Genomic DNA, 19937 nt, shown 5'->3' with positions numbered 1-19937 from the left:
TGTTTATATTTAGTCTACAGCTACTGTCAGTGCAGTCTGTGCATGGAGGAGCACGGATACCTTAGTGACACCTCGGCAACCAACAAGAATTATCATAGCAACCACTATGGATATCATAGCAACACCTTAGCAATCTCGTAGCACCACCTTATCAACCACCTAGAAACACCTTAGCCACACAATAGCAACCACCACGGACACCAAATCACAACACCTTGCCACCACCATAGCAACCACCATAGCAACACCTTTGCAACCACCATGGACACCAGAACAACACCTTTGCAATCAACTAGCAACACCTAGCTTTTGAGCAAACGTTTTGGCTTGTGAAACGGTTTCTTCAGTGCGATTTCCTGTCTTTTCGTCTTATGGCTGCTGCGCCTGCGCTGATCTCCACAGTGTACTGCAGTCTGTTTCTGGTCTCCTAAACTCTCTGCTGTAACAGCGTTTGTTTTGACGTTAGTTACTGTACAGCTTATCTAGTTCTCATATCTCATGTCAGCGTTTTTTAAGCTGTTGCTACAGAAGTGCTGTATTGTAGGGGTGGGCAATATTATATCGTATACAATATATCGTGACACAGAAATATCATGATATTAAAAATCCATATTGTGATTATAGGGCTGTTCTGTCTTAAAAGTAGTCTATTATTTACTGTGAAGCTTTAGGTGTATTTATTGTATAATTGTTTTAGTTTGCAGTTTATATGCATGAACTAAATATTCTGCAATATTATTTGCTGCATTATATTATTTTATGCTATATTATTTATTTTGCCACATTATGATTATACTGTTATACTATTATACTATATTCCTGAAATGAATGAATTATTTTAGTTTTCATATATCGCCAAGTATATCGTTAACGCAAAAATACCCTGAAATATCGTGATATTATTTTAGAGCCATATCGCCCACCCCTACTGTATTGTGTAGCTCTTGTTGAGGCTAATCTTTGTGATTTTTGTGGTTATATTTAGTGTACGGTTACCGTCGGAGCCAGTTTACGGTCTATTACGAGGCTCGAGCCCTTTTAGCTTATAGCTTTGCTCTTTGTTTCTGGTGGTGTTAATAGAGGAATGCGGAGGCCGAATTAAACTGAAACAATCCACTTATCGGGCTTTTTCTGTAGAGTAGCGGCAGCAGAGGAGGTTTTTTTTGTTATTTTTTTTTTTACTCGATTTTAGAGCTCGTCTGTCCTCCTGCCGTTTCCTCCTCTACGCTTTTCTGCTGCTCGGCCTCCCCGAGCTGGAAAAAGCCCTTTTCAGAGTGTAACACTCGCCGAGCAGAAGTGCGGCTGGAGGATTTTGATTAAAAACTGCTTCAAACAAGTGTCCTATAGCTGTTATAATTGTGTTGACCTGCCATTCAGCATTATATGTGGTGAATTTCTTCGCTGGGGCCTTTCAATGCCTGGAGTAAATGCTTGTGGCGTTTAAAAGGGAGCACTCTAAATGCGGAGATGAGGTGAATGCTGTCGGCCTTGAACGGCATCCCGAAAACGATCCAGCGGGTTTTCAGAGCTCCGGAGTGGGTTCGCCGTACGAAGCGCCGCGGGTCAGGGGTTATCCGCGACGATCGAGCTCCTTCCCGCAACAAAGAGCGTCCGGCTCCGGGCGAAATTCGGCTTGAATAACCCGCACTGTTTCGCTTTGGCTCAGAAACCCCAATATAACTCATTTGTGCTGATTTCAAAAAGTTTATTTATTTATTATTTATTTATTTTTCCTATTAAAATCCTTTCAGGTTTTGGCCATAAAGGACATGGAAAGTCATTTTTTTGCAGGGGTGCGTGCAAAAAGTTTTATTTTTAAGGATTTGTCTATAGAAGTGTCGTCGGGAGCTTTCCTGTCAGGGACACACTGTAAAAACACCAAATAATCAAATACTTGAACTCTACAGCTGTTATAAAACGAAATAATGGGTTTAAAGTTGCTGAAAGTGTTCAGATCTGTTCTCTTTCATGATTTCTTTACTTACTTTTCTTAAAGTGCATCTTCCATGTCAACACAAACGCACGATTGTGCTTTATTAATGATTTCTAAGTGAAAAGGAAAATATTTTGGAATTAAGTTTAGAATTAGAAGTGAGCTTCTGCGCTAAACAATTTATAACCAGTGGTACACAATATGATATCAAAATAAAATATCACAATATGTTGCCCACAAAAATTATGATCTTACAAAATTATATCATGGTACAGTATTACAATACTTTACCCTCGAAAACGATGATCTTACGATACTCTATCTACGAAAACAATGATAGCACACTACGATATCGTCAGTACATTCCCTGCGATGATATCATTGTACGATATTACCACGATGCGATATCACAATATGTTACTCCCAAAACGATATCAAGATGCAATATTATCACAATATAATATTATGATACAATATTTAAAATACGCTACCTAGGGCTGGACGATATATCAAAACTCTATATCATAATGTATTTCTTGATTTTGGTTGATAAGATATAATTCTGATATTGATATAAACACTATAAAAGCCTCCACTGTACATAATCTCACACTAATAGAGCTGCTGGGTGATATGGTAAAAATATTATATCACAATATTTAATTGCTATTCTGCAATTTAAATGCTGTTTCATGAAGTACAGTGATTCTTATTTAATTTCTGCTATGTTATCCAGTTAAACAGGATGTTTATAGTCTCTGTTTTGAAATTTACAGCTGAGTCTGTGTTCTTTAAGTACTGATGATTTTATATTCTCATTCTTTTTGTCAATACGATGAGAAAACTGATCACGATGCGATAAAATATATATGTCCAGATTGTCCAGATCTAGCGCCACCACGTGGAGTAATGAAGCAGCATCAAATTTAGGGGGCGAGTCTAGAGCTTAAAACCATATATATATAAGTGTTATTAATTAGCAATTTTCACATTTAATTTGGTTAATTTGAATTACAGTTTTAGTGCGATTTTCACAATGGCTTAATCGTGATTTTACATACAGGCAATTTTATCTTTTTAATCTAAAATATCTGAAAACGCTCCTCATTTCTGAAGTGTTTATCCGTCTTAACTTGGTTACCAGCGCCTCCAACAGACCAACACTTGCAATTTTTTTTTTTTAATAGGTAAACCCTTTTAAACCATTAAACTTTTAAACCATTAAACTTTTAAACCATTTCTTTGTCATCTGTAGGGGGGGAAATAAATCAATTATAATCGAAAATCAGATTTTTTTTTTTTGTGAAAATTGAGTCCATAATCGCCCAGCACTTATATTAATATTTACAGTACAATATATCACGATATCAATGTTTCGGCCCACCCTTTACTACACAGCCTAATTTCTGTGATTTCTGTTGGCTGAATGTGATAATCAGTCTAAATTAAGCATGTTTGAACAGGGTTATATGAAAGATGGGTTTAATTTAAACACCAAATTAGTCGGTTCCCGAAGGTGTCGTCTGGGTTTACGGGGCGTTCTTAAGTGTTTAATTACTCCAGTACTTCAGATAATGCAACTGGCTGTTCTCCACCGTGAGACGGGTTATTGCATCGGATGCAGATTGACCGTCCTCCGCTCTGCAGCTATACTCTCTCTCTGAGCGTAATCAGACGTTTCTATTGGTTAGGGGGGGGTTTCACCATGGCGCTGGTTTTGCTGCAGAAAGCAAAGTCTTTATGAGCGAGTAAAGATCAGAGGAGCGCAGGGCTTTAAAACCGTGCATGCCAACATGCTGCTACTAGACGCCAAGAAAATAAAAAGATCAGATGCCTTTGAAGCTCTGGAAAAGAAAAGCAAAAAAAAGAGTAAAATGAAAAATCGTTGAGCTCGACGTCTACGGTTTTTCAATTGTGGCTCTCTGAAGGTATGCAGTTGGATCTGGGGAAGTTTTGCTCAGACTTTTGGTTCATATTTGTATGAAAAATGAAATAAAGGAACCAAGAAATTCTCTGTATTATAGTGTAAACTAACAACTAAAAAGATTTTATTAAATAAAAAAAAAAACACTCATCAGTATGTTTCATTTTAGAGCGTTTCATTATAGAAAATTTGTAATTAGTGCTGTTTATTTGGATCAGTGTGATTTTTTTTGTTTAAATTTGTTTTCACAACAAAAACGAACAGTGATTTAACTAAATGTAATATTTGAAAAAACAAGAATTATGACTGTCAACAAATAAACACTAGTTTTGCTAGTTTGTAGTTTTTTTTTTTAAGTCTGTCAAATAAAGTCTGATAAAGTGAATATAAATGGCTGCAAACATCTTACAGTAAGGGACCGTCTGTTAAGAGTTGACACTGGTAAAAAAAAAAGGTGAAATATCAATGTTATTAATCCTGTTTGTGATCGAAGTAGGTTAACATATATATATATATATATATATATATATATATATATATATATATATATATATATATATATACTTAACTAAGAAATAATGGTCCGCCTATCTGAAAAGAAACATTTGAAGAACTTTGAAAGCATCCTCAAGTGCAGTCACACCGCAAAGATGTTAGGATGATGAAACTGGCACTCATCAGGACAGCTCTGGTTTTGTTTAACACTTTTAGACTAGATGATTTCACTATTAATTTACAGTGTTGGAAAATAATAAATTAAGTAAAAATAAAAACTAACATTGACTAACTAAAGCGTGACTAAAACTATACATTTTATTCACTAGAAGAAGACTAAAGCTAAAAGTCACAGCTTAACCTTAATTAACTAAATTGGATTGAAAGTGCAGCATATTTTGTTTTTTGTTTTTTTTTAATCAAAGTAAATGTTTATAAATATCTGTAGTATTTAATTTTTATTAAGATATTAAGTCTGATCTTCTTACACTATCACTTTTTGTCTTTAAATATCGTAATACAGTATTTTTACCCTAGGCTAACTCTTTATACGCTGCTTCATGCATCAATTAACCTTCCATTCCTGTTTACAGACCTAAAATATTTTTTTGAAACCTGGAAAGTTCCCAGCTTGAACCAAAGTAGGTTATAGTCATGAATAATAATAATAATACATATTTTGGAAAAAAAGTACGGAGACAGGGGAACTGTGTGTCCACTCCACACCATGACGTGCAACCCCGCTCTGTCCCAGCTGACCCGCGTTGGACCAGCATTAAGACTTTGTCTCAACCTTTACTGGAGAGATGCGCTGATGGTGAGAGAAAGGCTGAGGTAACTTGAACCTAGGACACTACAGTTACCTGAGTAGAGCCGCACAGGACCATGACTATTTTTCTTTTTCCTAATAAAGGTACGTTTTGAGGTATAGTATACAGTATTTTTACCCTAGTTTAACCCTTTATGTGCTGCTCCATGCATCATATAAAGTTGCTAGCCCTGTAGTTGTGAGTGTGGGCCGTGGATTGGTGCGTGAGTTTGGAATGCTAATGGGTTTAGATGGGTTTAGCATGTATTTCAGCTGCTGCAGATTTGAAGGTAATGGTATTTTTGTGCAGTCAGGTGTGATATCTCTGTGCTGAACAGCTACAGAGTGGCGTTTTACTCTACTGAAGTATCTACAGGGGGTTCCTGCACATGTGTAATGTGATGTTTCTTATCTCCAGTCTCGCGCTCTCCTGGTTTCTCAGGCCAGGGGTGATGGATTCTCCATGGAGTCTAAGTGGATTATCCTCCAGCTACAGCCGATCATACTGTACTTAAACACCTCACTCTCAGTCTGGCTCTATTCACTACCGGCCCAGACGTACTGCACCACTTCAGTGGTTAAATATTTCAATATTTTTACTGTTCATAAACTACCGGTCAAAACAATTAAGTAGGCAAACTTATATGTTGTCGTAGAGATTATTTCAATATACAATATTGTTGGCATTTTAAGACCATTAAAGCAGCAGTAGGTAGGATTTCCTTGATTATTGAACTTTTTAAAGAAGTAAAAGTACAGCTTGAAACTCACTGCAGCGCTGCATTGAGGTGTAATAGGAGGAATAGCGGTGCTCTCGTGTCTGTGCCGGAGCTCCTCTGAGCTCAAACCAGACTCTGTAAGTTTTCCGAGGCGGCCGCGACCAACGCTCGCGAGAACTGCGACCTGCTTTCCAACCTTTAGTTCTAACAGTTCTACAAGAACTACTGGTTCATTCTTTACAAACTAACATACAGACACTCTGGCAGAAGCTGGAAAGAGACCGAATATGTCTGTGAAAGCCAGAAAACGAGAAAGAGAAACTAATCCGCCTTATCACACTCTACAACTGTAGGGGGAGCCCATGAGCACAAAATCTCAATCCTACCTAGTGGAGCTTTATATGGCACTAATATAATGATAACATAATATCACAACAAAGAAAAGACAATAAACTTTCCAGTCCTGTTCACACACCTAATTTTGGAACCCGAAAAGTTCTATTAATAGTATGTTATAGTCATGAATAATATTAATACATATTTATTGATTAAAAAGTGTATGAACCTTGCATATAGTACGAATAATAGAGGCTCTGTACGATAACACTATTGCATATTCAGATATTGATCAATAAAATGGGATAAATTAAGATCAAATAAAGTAGTTTAATCTTTATGGAAGGTTTTTCAGCGCTTGGCTTGGCTGCGCTCATGTTTTCCAGAATAAGAAGTAGTTTGGTGTGAGCGTTTCTTGTGGAACTCTGCCTCACTCCGCCTCCAGTCCAGATATTTAACATGAGTACAGTCTGTAGAGGAGGGCTGCAGCTAATGATTATTTAGGTAGTCGACTAATCTGATGATTACTTTTTTTGATTAGTTGATTTTCAACTAAAAATGATGAAATCAGCTAAACATAAGATTTAAAAGGCATTTAAATGTCTAGGTGTTGTTAAAACATGAAAACTGATATTTTTGGAGGCACTTTTAGAGGCACAGACTAAGTTGAGTGTAAACTGTGAGTGTAAACATTGCGCTTCTGTCCTCACACATTGTGTAATGCGGTACTGTTACAAATTAACGATTAGTCGACAGTAAAATATGTAGTCGGCAAATTTAAATAATCAACATTGTCGATTATATCGATTAATCGTTACTGCCCTACTGTAGTGTGAAGAGCTTCCTCTGCTAATGCAGTCAGAATTAGCTGATATTTACAATATTATTGCAGCTCTTTTGGCAAGTTTAGTGTGAAAACTTTTAACGATAAAATACGATAAAATATCATACAGCCCTACACTGCCCCATCCTCCTCCTCTCCTGACAAATGGCCATTTACACGCTCAGCTTCAGGAATTTAGCACGTCCAGGTCGCTCCGTTTGTAAATGGGTGTGGGAAAATGCCAAGCCTGGTATTTTTTTTTATGTCCGTGAGGAGAGGAAAAGAAGAGCACAGTGTGTTAAACCTACATTTCTCATGGGATAATCTACATTACAATAAATTAATCAATAAATGAATAGCATACACAACCTATCAAAAACGTTTTAGAACACCTCTCTCTATTTTTTATTAATCCAGTAGCTGCAGTTCTGTACGGCTCAGAAAAGCTGCTTTTATATTTTATCTTTATTACTGCACTTCAACAAGCTGCTGTTTCCATGTGGGTCAGCCAGACGTCTTCCTGTAGCAGTTTCTTTTCTCCAGTTTCTAAGAGTCTTTATTTGAAGGTGTAGGAAACAGTACTCACCGCTCTCTGGCTTCTGTATCTGTAATTTCTCTAAAGAAAAGAAGGAACTTCTACTTTTAATAGTTTTAACAGAATTCTCTGTTTTATCTGGGTCTTTTTCTAGTGATTATAATGATGAAAGTGTGTAAATGCTGCTGCAGTAGAGAGTAACAGCAGTAACTTAATCTGTTCCAGCACTACAGCTTTACTTTACTTTACAGACTGAGGCTTTGGAAATTAACTAGATTTTTTAAATCTATTTCCAAAACATATAGTTTATTTCCATACTAAAATTACTTTTTTTTAGTTTTTAGTTCATTTGTTTCTTTAAAGGCTCCGACAGTTTAGTACTACATTTTGTACACTGGACTTTTAAGACCAGGCTAAAGACTCATTTTATTCCTTGGCTTTTAACCCATTTTTAGACTTTTTTTTTTTTTGTTTTATTTATTTAGTTTTATTTCTTTTTTTCTGTTTTTTACTTTTACCTGACTTGTCTTATAGATTCATCTAAACTATTCTTATTGATACTTATATTTTAATTTGTCTTATTGTACAGCTCTTGGTTGCGGCTGTTGTTTTTAAAGTGCTCTATAAATAAAGTTGAGTTAAGTGGAAAATCTGGTTGTTTTAAGACACAAAGATTCAAAGAGTTTATTGTCGTGTGCACAGTAAGAAACAAGTTTCCTCGTACAATGAAATTCTTAAAGATAAAAGTAGAAAATATGCAATAAAGAAAGAAATAAAGTAACTAAATATAAATATTAAAGTGGTGTTAAATTAACATCCAGGATGGAAATATATACATAAAAACAGTGATGTTAGGGATATTATTTACAAGTAAGTACATGGTATCTACAGCAGTGTAATATGAAATATGAAGTGCAAAAGTTCAGTAGTGTAATTATAAAATAAAGTATTTTATTTATAGTTGTCTGGTCCTAAAGGGCTTAAATAAGAAAAAATATAGGTAAATATAGGTTTGTTCTGAAAGTTTTGACCTGTAGTGTATTTAGGGAGGTTTTATTCGTACCGTGCCGCCGTCCTGCCGTTTGATTGGCTGAGGAAGAGAGAAGGTTGTGCTGGAATGACTCTGAGAGCCGAGAGGAATGTAGGGAATTCCAGCTTGTGCTCGAGTTCACCGACAGCAAACCAGCAGAAATACAATGTTCACACACACACACACACACACACACACACACACACACACACACACACACACACACACACACACACTCCAGCTCTTTTGCAGTGTGTCTGAAGTATTGACAGTGTTTATTTTTCTGTCAGTGACAGAAACAAGGTCTTTCTGTATTACACCTCCCACTCGCTACCATCTTCTTCTAATGCCGCTGCCAGACGTGCAGAGCGGGTGCTGATACTGAGAAAATACATCCCACAATTCCTCAAAACAATACAACATGTTCGCCCATTATAGTCTTTTTTCTGAGGTTTGTAAAGAAGTTGAAAAAAAAAAAAAACAGATAAAAAAATGGGAAATTTTGGTTTGAGCACTTGGATTTCTTAAAATGCTGATTTATTATATTTATTTTCCAAACGAAACCAAACTCTGTAATCTGCTACTATTTAATTTGCTGATATATTGTCCCAGAAATACAAGGATTATACAAGACTATTCTAAACTAAAGAAATGAAAAAAAATCACTTTAAGAAATTAAAGTCAGACAGTCTGGAAAATTTCAAGAACTGATGATGGTATCCTCAAGTGCAGTCGCAAAAAACAACATCAAAAATGTTTTATTGATGGTTGATGTTGAAACTGGCACTCATCAGGACTGCCTCAGGAAAGGAAGAGGAAGAGTTATCTCTGTTGCAATGTTATTGCCATAGCATGTAATGGCGCTGATGATGCTGGTGGCTTAGTAGTTAGCACGTTCATTTGTCTGTTATATAGATCGACGGTGGACGGTATTTCCGGTTGAGAGTACGCTGTGTGTGATTGGTGGATGATTGCTGGGTGTAAATGGTTGCGTGTTAAACGTGATTGTAAAGCATCTTGGAATGCATTTCTAGAAAGCCGCTATTTAAGTGTGTCTTATGTTATTAATGTAGCAATCAAATTTCTGTTATTAAGAATGTGTATAGATTTGAATTGGATTGTAAATATATATATATATAAATGTGAATAAACAAATAAAACCTAATGTACAGTAAACATAGTTCTGAGGTCAGGTCTGTATATTATACGCAATAAAATTCGATAACATAAATATTTATCATATCATATTTAAATATTTAAATAATTAATGTGACCAGCTTAAGAGCAGTTTGTCAGATTTTTCTAAGGTATATATGTATATATATATATATTGATTAAAATACTAAATATACTGTGTAATACGTATATTTGTGGCCATATGATTCTGCAGTATCACTGTTTTATAATATCAGTCTAACAAAAAGAAAACATTAAGCAGAAAAATAAGCCCGATCCATTTCCATAACGAACATAGCCTGAAATAGCTCACACTTACATTATGTGATGTCATGCTGTGTGTGCTGTGTGTTGTTTCCTGTGGGGTAGTTTTAAGCGTTTTGAGCATTTTGAGATGTTTTAGTAGTTTAATAGCTTATTTTAGGTTCTCGTCTCGAGAGAAGTGTTCACATTAAAACATTTACAAACATCTAACACTTATTTTTAGAAGATTACAAATACTCTAAAATGTATCATATATGTATAGTATTGCTCCCTTGCAGATTTGCTTTTTTTGTAAGATTTTTTGTAAGATTTTTCAGATAATTTAAGCTCTTTTTCTTAAATAATGTATTAGTTTTACGTCAAATGTAACGGTACACATTCCTTCCACAAAGTTTCACTGGAATAATATTTTCTAGAATAAGTCCTAGGGATCATCAAGATGTTTGTTGGTTTATTGAATTATTTAATTTCCTGAATCATTAACACTGACCTTTACTGAGGCAGTGAGGCCTGCAGTTTTTTTGATGTTGTTCTGGGTTATATATTGGGACCTCCTGGATGAGCTGTCCGTGCCCTTTTGGGGTAATTTCAGAAGGCTGGTCACTCTTCGGATGTTGGAAGGACCAGGTTTTTTTTTGTTTGTTTTTTTACATTGTTTATAAACAGTTTTTAATTTAACTGAGTGTATGAAACTATATTTATTGTAGTTATACTAAATATAACAGGAAAAAATATATTGGGACCTCCTGGATGAGTTGTCCATGCCCTTTTGGAGGTAATTTCGGTAGGCTGGTCACTCTTGGGATGTTGGAAGGACCAGGTTGTTTGGTTGGTTTTTTTATATATTATATTTATACCAAATATAACATAATTTTTTGGAAGAATATACTACTGCAAAAACAATAAAAAAATAGAAAGAATTTCTAAGAAATACCCTGAAATATTGTGATGTTTTAGGGTCGTATTGCACCACCCCCTTGCGTTACAGATGCTGAAAGTCTGCGGTTGTGATTTGGAGTGTATAGCTGTAGTTGCTGCAGGTACAGGGTGTTTATATAGTGTCTGTACAGCAGTAGGAGAGTGTATATATATATATATAATTTATGTTGGAGTAAAGCTGCAGTTGCCGGTGTTGTGTAGGCTCAGTGTTGAGCTGTTTGGAGCAGCAGCGCTGGGTGAGGGAGGTGAACAGTAGCCTGGAGCACAGAGCGCTGGCTCCCCGCCGGCTATTCACCTGGAGAGGTGGGCACAGGTACCCGCCGCTTCACCCGCGCTGAGCTGCCACTGCTGATACACACTCAGTCCTGCAGAGCCAAGCTTTCATCACCCATCCAAAACCAAATACATTATCCTTTACTTTATTTATTTAATCCTTTTATTTACTTATAGTTTAACCTTTTTATTTTATTTTTTACTTTTTACTTTCTTTATAATCGTGTTGTTTTTAATTACTTTATTTTTATTTGTGCTTTTATTGCTTTATCTTTTACAGCTGAGTTCAGAAGATAGATCACCTTTTGTTAATGCTTAAGTTATGCTCTCTCTCTCTCTCTCTCTCTCTCTCTCTCTCTCTCTCTTTTTCCCCTCTCTCTTTCTCTCTCCCTCTCCTGTTATCTGTATCTCTCTCTCTTTCTCTCTTTGTCTCTCACTTTCTCTGTATATCTTTCTCTCTTTCTTTTTCTCTCTCTTTTATTCGCTCTCCCTCTCCTTTTCTCTTTATCTCTCCCTCTGTTTCTCTGTTTCATTCTCTCTCTCTCTTTTTCTGTATATCTTTCTCTCTTTCTCTATCTCTTTCTTTCTATCTATATCTTTCTCTCTCTCTCTGTATCTCTCTCTCTCTTTCTCTCTCTCTCTCTTTCTCTCTCTTTCTTACTCTCTCTCTTTCTCTCTCTCTTTCTCTCTCTCTCCTGTTCTCTGTATCTCTCTCTCTTTCTCTCACTTTCTCTGTATATCTTTCTCTTTCTTTTTCTCTCTCTTTTATTCGCTCTCCCTCTCCTTTTCTCTTTATCTCTCCCTCTGTTTCTCTGTATCTCTCTCTCTCTCTCTCTCTCTCTCTCTCTCTCTCTCTCTCTCTGTGTAGTTGTAGTGGTTGTAGTGAGCTAGTGTATTGTGTATATATGTATATGTTAGTGTTATATATGTTAGTGTTTTATACATGTGAAGCATTAATCTATATATCTATATATTCATTAATTCATTTAATTCACATTAATTACAGTTAATTCTGATATAGCTTATTTAGCAAGTTTAGTAATAGTCGATAGTATGTGTAGATTCTGGTTATATAATTAGTATATTTGATATTAGTTTCTGAGATTAGAATGAGTACATTTTAACAGTAATCTAATTTTATATATAATTTTATATATAAGTTTTAGTATTAATAACGGAATAATTAGTGAGGGGTTAAGGGGGTTAAGTGTCTCTGTGGTACCCGGGGTGGATGTCAGGGTGGATTTGGTGCAGCCGCGGCTCCGTGGCCCCTGCCTGTCCCTTCGGCTCTGGATGAGGAGGTCAGCCTGACCCACTTTCCCCTGCCGGCCTGTAGTGGTGGGCGGCACGGCGGCGGGTGGCGGCTTTACGGGGGGGGGGGGGTTTGTTGCGGCGGTGGAGGCTGCGGCCGTGCCGAGGAGGCCGGATCCACCGCTGTGAGGAAACGGGGGGACGGTGGGACCCCCGCTGTGGAGAGCAGGTACACGCTGGTCCATCAGCGAGAGAACAGTCCGCCGTCCCCCTGCAGAGTGTCTGAATCAGTTAGTGCTGCAGCTCCACGCTGCTCCCACGCTTACAGAGGAAAAATCACATTTACACTGATTTTACACAGCGACCCGAGACACACTGCTGTCTGACCATCACCTCTTACTTACCTACAGTTTATATACATTTATATACTTATATATAGCGACTTTCTGCCTTTCTAGGCATAAAAGGACTCTTACAATTAAATTTACACAAAGTCACTCGTATTTTTCACACTATAAGGTGCACTTAAATCCTTTATTTTCCCCAAAAATCATCAGAGCTCCTTATAATCCGGTGCTCCTTATGTATGAATTCTATCAGTCAGGTATTAAGGAGCAGTAAAGAGACACCACTGAAGTACAGAGTTATACAGGAGTTTCAGTAAAGTGTCTCCAGCACTAAGGCTGGAGCAGTATTAGCATTAGCCGCTAACCATAGGTGAGTATATCAGACTGTAGCCTGCATGTTTATCGCGTTAAAACAAGTTACGTGTGACAAACCGCTAGCTAATATCGCCCTGGCTTACCAGAACACTCAGGGTTCCTCAGTCTAGTGCACTGTTGGGCAGCATTTACTAGCACTAGCGGTTAGCTGCTAATGCTCCTGCACAGAGCCTTAGTGTAAATCTGTAAATCTAAGCTTACTGTTAGTAAACGTAACCACTGTTCAGAGGTCAGTATTATCAGCCTGTAGCCTGCTACTAACCCTGGCTAGCACTGCTGGAACAGCATTACCATTAGCTGCTAATGCTAATGCTCCAGCCTTAGTGCTGGAGAAATTTGAAATCTAAGCTTACTGTAAATAAACAGAAGGGCTTTAATCACCCAAATAAACAGGAGTTTTCAGGAGAGAAATCTGTGTAGAGTAACATCCAGCACTCGTTTAACTTTACAGGAAAAAAGTTTTTTTTTTGTTTAATTAACTCAGCTTAGTTTACCTGCTGAATTACTAGGAAAATATGGTGACACCCCTGTTTCTTACTAGTGTCGCATAACATTTCTTATAATCAAGTTCGCTCCATAGTGCAAAAAAAAAAGACAGAATAATTGATTATCCAATATTTTTGGAATTCTGTATATTTCTCGAATAATGACCTGTATAATGTGAATTGGACTGATGTGTTTATATTAGATATTAATTATAGTTAATATTAAAAGTCTCATGTCACAGCCGAACGTTTTGACGAGTTAATATATTGCAAGTATATATTGTGAGTTACTTTTTATGCAGTCAGAAATTTGGCATCATATTTGCATCATCATTCTTTATCACTTTTATCTCGTATTTAATGTGATTATCGTGCCGCCCCGGGTTCAGCCAGGTCCAGCCGGGGCTCCGTATCCCCGGATCAGTCCACAGCGCGGCGTTTCTGAGCGCTATCAGTCATATAGCTCCTGTAATCTGTACAGTAGGCCGTAATGTATTCGTCAGCGTTAGCCACACGTCATTTTATTTGACATCTCTGAGATATATTTCCATTCACGCTTGACACGCCAATTTCCTCCCCTTTTTACAGAGCCTATTGCTTCACTAGCACAACTCTGTGACCTTTCAAATGAAGTGGAAGTAGCTGTCACCCACGCCGCCGCCGACGCTGCAGCCTGCAGCCTGCAGCGCTTACGTGTTTAATACTTCATCACACTCCATCCCAGCCTCTCCTCTCGCTCGTGGGTGACCTTCAGGCGCTTTAGTTTCACACCAGTAATGCGTTCGCTTAGACAGGAACCGCTGCCCGACACGAAACGGCGTGTAACCTCGCCGAGGAACTGTCGGGATTCAGACGGCGGCGGCAGCTCATTAAAAAATAAACCTAAATCACGCCACGGCCGGCACTGTAACGCTATCAATGTTTTAGTCAGAGTGCAGCTCTCTGGAAAGAAGTGTGTGTGTGCATGTTTTGGTACCTTTGTGAGAACCATATCTCCTTGTAAGCATAGCAGTATGTTCGAATAAAAAAAAAAAAATAAAAAAAAAATTTAAGGCTAAAAGTTAAGGCTGTGCGATTTGGCTCTAAAAATATAATAAAATATCACAATATATTTTAAAATGTGTTTTTTTGTGTGATTGTGATATTCTTGCAGATATGAAAAAAACATTGATTTTTTTTATTTATGTTTATGTAAACAATATATGAAAAGTATATGAAAAAAGTATATATATGAAAAGTTTTATTTAGTATACATATAACAATTTCACACATTAGATTACAGTAGAAACAAAAACTACAATCTATAAATGTTTGTCTATTTTGTGAAAAATAACTTTTCTTGTATAAAATGGTAAACAGTATTAATGTAACAAAATTTAGGAAATGTAGCAAAAATAAAGTAATGTTACAACAAACTTGTATTTTTAAAGCAATTTTTGCTAATATGTCTCTCATATATTTCACGCCCATATCTTGAAGATTTCTATTCAGGCATATAACATACATAGGTTTCAAACAAAGGTTTCAATGTTTGATAAGAAACTTTACTGAAAATCCTAATTATCATTGTAAATATAAAAAAAGTAAATCTGCATCTTTCAAAATATAATCATCATAAAAATCATAACATTTGCGGTTTCCTTAACTTTTCTTTGATTTTAATATAAATATTTAGATTATGAACACAAATCAAATGTCCTCCAAACCTTTAATTTCATTACAGTTGTTTAGTTTCTATGTCTATTTGTCAAGTTTAAGACTTAAGTGAGGGGTTAATTTCTCTTAAAACTGATCTGAGATCTGACTTATTTTACTACAGAGAAAAAGAAAAGGGTTTAGTATGGCCTTCATCTGTAGCCCTACTACAAACCATAGCCCGTTATGGAGCTAAAATGCAGCATATTGATTTGCATATGCAAATAAAATTATTTTAAAGTAAATACAGCAAAAAGAATACCACTGTTTTCACCATAACAATTAAGTCATTTTTATATCATGTCAAAAATGTTATTGCATACGATAAGCTACTCTCCTATTGTGAGGATCACACCCTTTTTTTTACAAAAATTGAATTAGAGTTATTTAGAATGTAACAGAGTGAAATTATTTACTTTTGGTTGCTAAGATTAAGGTTTAGGTTTAGGAGTAGTATAAATTACCTAAAGTTATTATGTAAATGGACAGTCCTCACAAGGTTAGCAATACCTGTGTGTCTGAGCATGTGTGTGTGTGTGTGTAAAAGCACTAGACAGCTATTCCTCTAACAGGCATGTCCAGACTGAGATTGTGAAAAGTTAGCTAAGTGCTTTTGGATGTAAGTTGCTATCAGATTCTCGTGGCTAAGCCGTTAGCGTAGCTCGCGCTGTGGTGAGGAATACCCGCTCTCCGCTAATGGATCCTAATGTTTGTAAAGTGTTGGGCTTGTGAGAACTTGTGTACACATTCAGCGTGACAAGAAAGGCTTTTTGCTCTTACAATTTTTTTTTTTTCCTTTTGTAAAGTAAATTCTGTTGCATTTCCCCCGTAGATAAAAATATATGCATATAACATAACATTTTTCTTGTTATTGTGATATTTACCATATTTTTTTCACTATAAGGCGCACCGGATTATAAGACGCGTTTTTAAGAGACACTGTAAGGAATTTCTAATTCAGCAGGTCTCGTTGCTTGGTGGTGGTGGTTAAAGGAGGTAGCTAACTAAGTTAATTAAAGCTAAGCTTAGTAAACAAAGCTGTAATAAAATATATATATATATATATATATATATATATATATATATATATATATATATATATTCTTTTAAAGTCAAGCAAGTGCTGGATGTTAATCTACACAGATTTCTCTCCTGAAAACTGTTTGTTTAGGTGAATAAAGCACTTCTGTTCATTTATATTAAGCTTAGATTCACAAATTTCTCCAGCGCTAAGGCTGGAGCATTAGCATTAGCAGCTAACTGTAAGCGGCTAGTGGTAATGCTGTTCAAGCAGTGCTAGCCGGGGTTAGCAGCAGGCTACAGGCTGATAATTCTCACCTCTGAATGAGGAAATAGCAGTTAGCAGCTAATGCTAATGCTGCTCCAGCCTCAGTGCTGGAGAACTAAACTGAAACTCTTATATAATCCTGCACTACAGCATATAAGGAGCACTGATTAATTTTGGGAAAAATAAAGGATTTTAAGTGCACCTTATTGTGTAAAGAAAGAAACCATTTATATTCACATTATTTACTGCTTTGGCTATATTTTAATCATAATTCTTTATTTATACTCCATTTATACTACTGTAAAATCCATTTGTAAAAGAAAAAACAGTATTTAACAAATTTATATTTTGATATATCATCATTTTCTTACATCCCTGGTATACTGTAATATCTTTTATTTATTATCTATATACAGTATATGTGTTATATGTAGTATTATGTTCATATATTGCGGTATATTGCAGTATGCGCTGAGACACACACTCTGCAGGTCAGATCCCTGGATGGAGGGTTTGTGGTTTACAGGCTGCACTGATTGATTAGGACCTGAACTGTTTCTGTACTGTCTGTGGTAACACTGGGAGCTGGAGAGAGAGACAGGGACAGAGAGAGGGAGACGGGTCTAATTCCTTCTTTCCTGAGTCCTGCTGTCTTTCCTTAATATCTTTCCTACGAGGACACCTATATTTTAAGATTAGAACATCTGATAAAGAGATCTAGAATCTAGATTTTAACCCAGTAATCAGAATTCTCTTTAGGGCTACAACTAATGACTATTTTATTAGTTGATTAATCTAACGATTATTTATTTGATTATTCGATTAGTCATGATTATTTTTGTGTCATTTACTCTATTTGTACTTCCTACTGGTAAAGAGAGCTAAATATTTAGACCTCAAGACAAATTTTGCAGCACATTTTGATAGTTTGACGTACCTATATCAAACAAAAAATTACTAAATATATTACAGGAAACATTCACACAGGCTGGATGTTGATTATTTTCAGGAGATTTTAGGATACCTCCCTGAAATTATGGTTTGTCTAAGAAAATTGTGTTTTTTTAAGTCTGTAGTTACTAAAACACCATACTATAAGCTCATTTTAATAGAGTGGACAAAGTACTGTATCTCTAACACTTATCTCTAATGCAAATAACGTTAGGAGGAGGGTCAGTGAGCTGGTATGTGCCCCTGCCTATGGAGATCTGCGCAGTCGCAGTAGTCATAACAAGCCAAGAAAATCTAGAGTTTATTTTGTGTATTTTTAATTTGGACACTATTGTATTATATAATACAACTGTTTTTATCAATTTTATCAATTATTGATGTTTGACTGTTTTTATCAATTATTAAAATATGTTGTTTAAATAGTAATCTGACATTTGGTTTCCAGTATTTTGTTTTTTCTCTATTCAGACGGATGGAAGGCTGGTCTAGAATGATTGGAAATAAGTGTCTGTGTGTCAAAATCTTGCTACAAATACTGTCTATTGTAAAATGTCTTTAAATATCATGATATAATATTTTATTTATCATCCAGCTCTAGTCCACACACACACCAGGAACAAATTATATCATTATATCATAATACTGTAGATTTACAATCAATGTATTTATTGATTTAGTAAATTAATAGTGAAGTGATCTATCAGATTATGATCAGATTATGAGGGAACACATAAGGACTAATGTAGTAACTTAAAACCGTGTGAAACAAACCTTATTACTCTGTGAAGTATTTAGATGCTCTTATCTGGGGAAAATCTTACTTTTCCTTTCCTGAGTTGGCCCTGATGAGTGCCAGTTTCACCATTAATAACGTTTTTGATGGTCTTTTTGCTGTGACTGCACTTTTAAATGTCTTGAAATATGAATTAACTTTCATATTGACTCATAATGATTCTTAAAATCATTTTTTACTTTTTATTTAGTTGAGTAGTTGTTTCTTCTCATAATCTGGATTAGAACATTACTCAAATATTCACTATTCACTGTATACCTGTAACTCTACCTCTTCACTACTTTACTTTAACTGATGCTCTCAAACTTTACATTAAGAGACAAGAAATTCAAGTAATTAACTCTTGATGAGTTCAGCACAGCTGTTAACTGAAAGCCTGAATTCCAGGAGACTCTACCTCATAAAACTGACTGAGAAAATCCAGCAGAGATGTGTAAAATATAAAACATAAAATATGTTTTACTTTATAGTTTGGATGATTTTAGTATCAATCTACAATGCAGAGGACGGAGATGTTGATACGGACGGTTGTGATTGGGCGATTTGCTCGTTATTCGGCGCTGGAGTCTCTCTGCAGACGCTCTATTGGCTCTTTGACCCGAGCTCATTCCACAGCACTCCAGCTCGGAGAAGATCCCGCCGCTCTTTCACCGCGGCCATCTGTCAATACAATTTTATAAAAATTGAGATTTGAGAGCCTGTGCTGCGTTCGGTTCATTGTGTTTCTGTAGGGCGAGGATGAGCTCCAGCTGGAGTCGGTGCTGAGGAGAGTCAGGGCTCTCGTCCTGCTGATTCACGGCTCAGAGCGTGATGAATTACCTCTGGGTCGTTAAGGAATCGCATTAGAAAGAGTTAAAAAATTATTTGCATAATTCATCATGTTCCCTAAAGACCCGTGATGATTCATTAATTACTATGCAGTGGCGCTGGATTTATGGGCTCAGGTTTTATTTCTCCTCTCCAGCTTCTGTAGAGGATTTTTCATGGATATTAGAGGATGTTGCATATTGTATTTTATATATATATATATACACCTCTGTAAAAAATAAAAATGAAGAGAGCTCTTCAGTTTCTGAATCAGTTTCTCTGATTTTGCTATTTATAGGTTTATGTTTGAGTAAAATGAACATTGTTGTTTTATTCTATAAACTACAGACTACATTTCTCCCAAATTACAAATAAAAATATTCTCATTTAGAGCATTTATTTACAGAAAATGAGAAATGTCTAAAATAAATACAAAAAAAAGATGCAGAGCTTTCAGACCTCAAATAATACATAGAAGTTTTAAGAGATCAGAAAACAATATTTGGTGGAATAAGACTGTTTTTTTTTATGTTTTTAATCACAGTTTTTCTTTCATGCATCTTGGCATCATGTTCTCCTCCACCAGTCTTACACACTGCTTTTGGATAACTTTATGCTGCTTTACTCCTGGTGCTTGTGATCATCCAGCTTCATCCTTGATTATATTCCAGAGGTTTTCTGTTAAACTTT

The 19937-nt window shown here is 36.0% G+C and overlaps 1 protein-coding gene across 1 annotated transcript in view; it reads left to right on the top strand.

Annotated features, from left to right (window-relative positions):
- The window catches only part of foxj3 (forkhead box J3), a 155435-nt gene that overhangs the window by 80152 nt on the left and 55346 nt on the right, over positions 1-19937 (top strand). The window lies entirely within an intron of this gene.

The sequence above is a fragment of the Astyanax mexicanus genome, chromosome 24 (genome assembly GCF_023375975.1).
Source record: "Astyanax mexicanus isolate ESR-SI-001 chromosome 24, AstMex3_surface, whole genome shotgun sequence".
NCBI classification, from domain to species: Eukaryota; Metazoa; Chordata; class Actinopteri; order Characiformes; family Acestrorhamphidae; genus Astyanax; species Astyanax mexicanus.
Note: the sequence above shows the minus strand (reverse complement) of the source record. Positions and strands in the feature narration are given on the sequence as shown.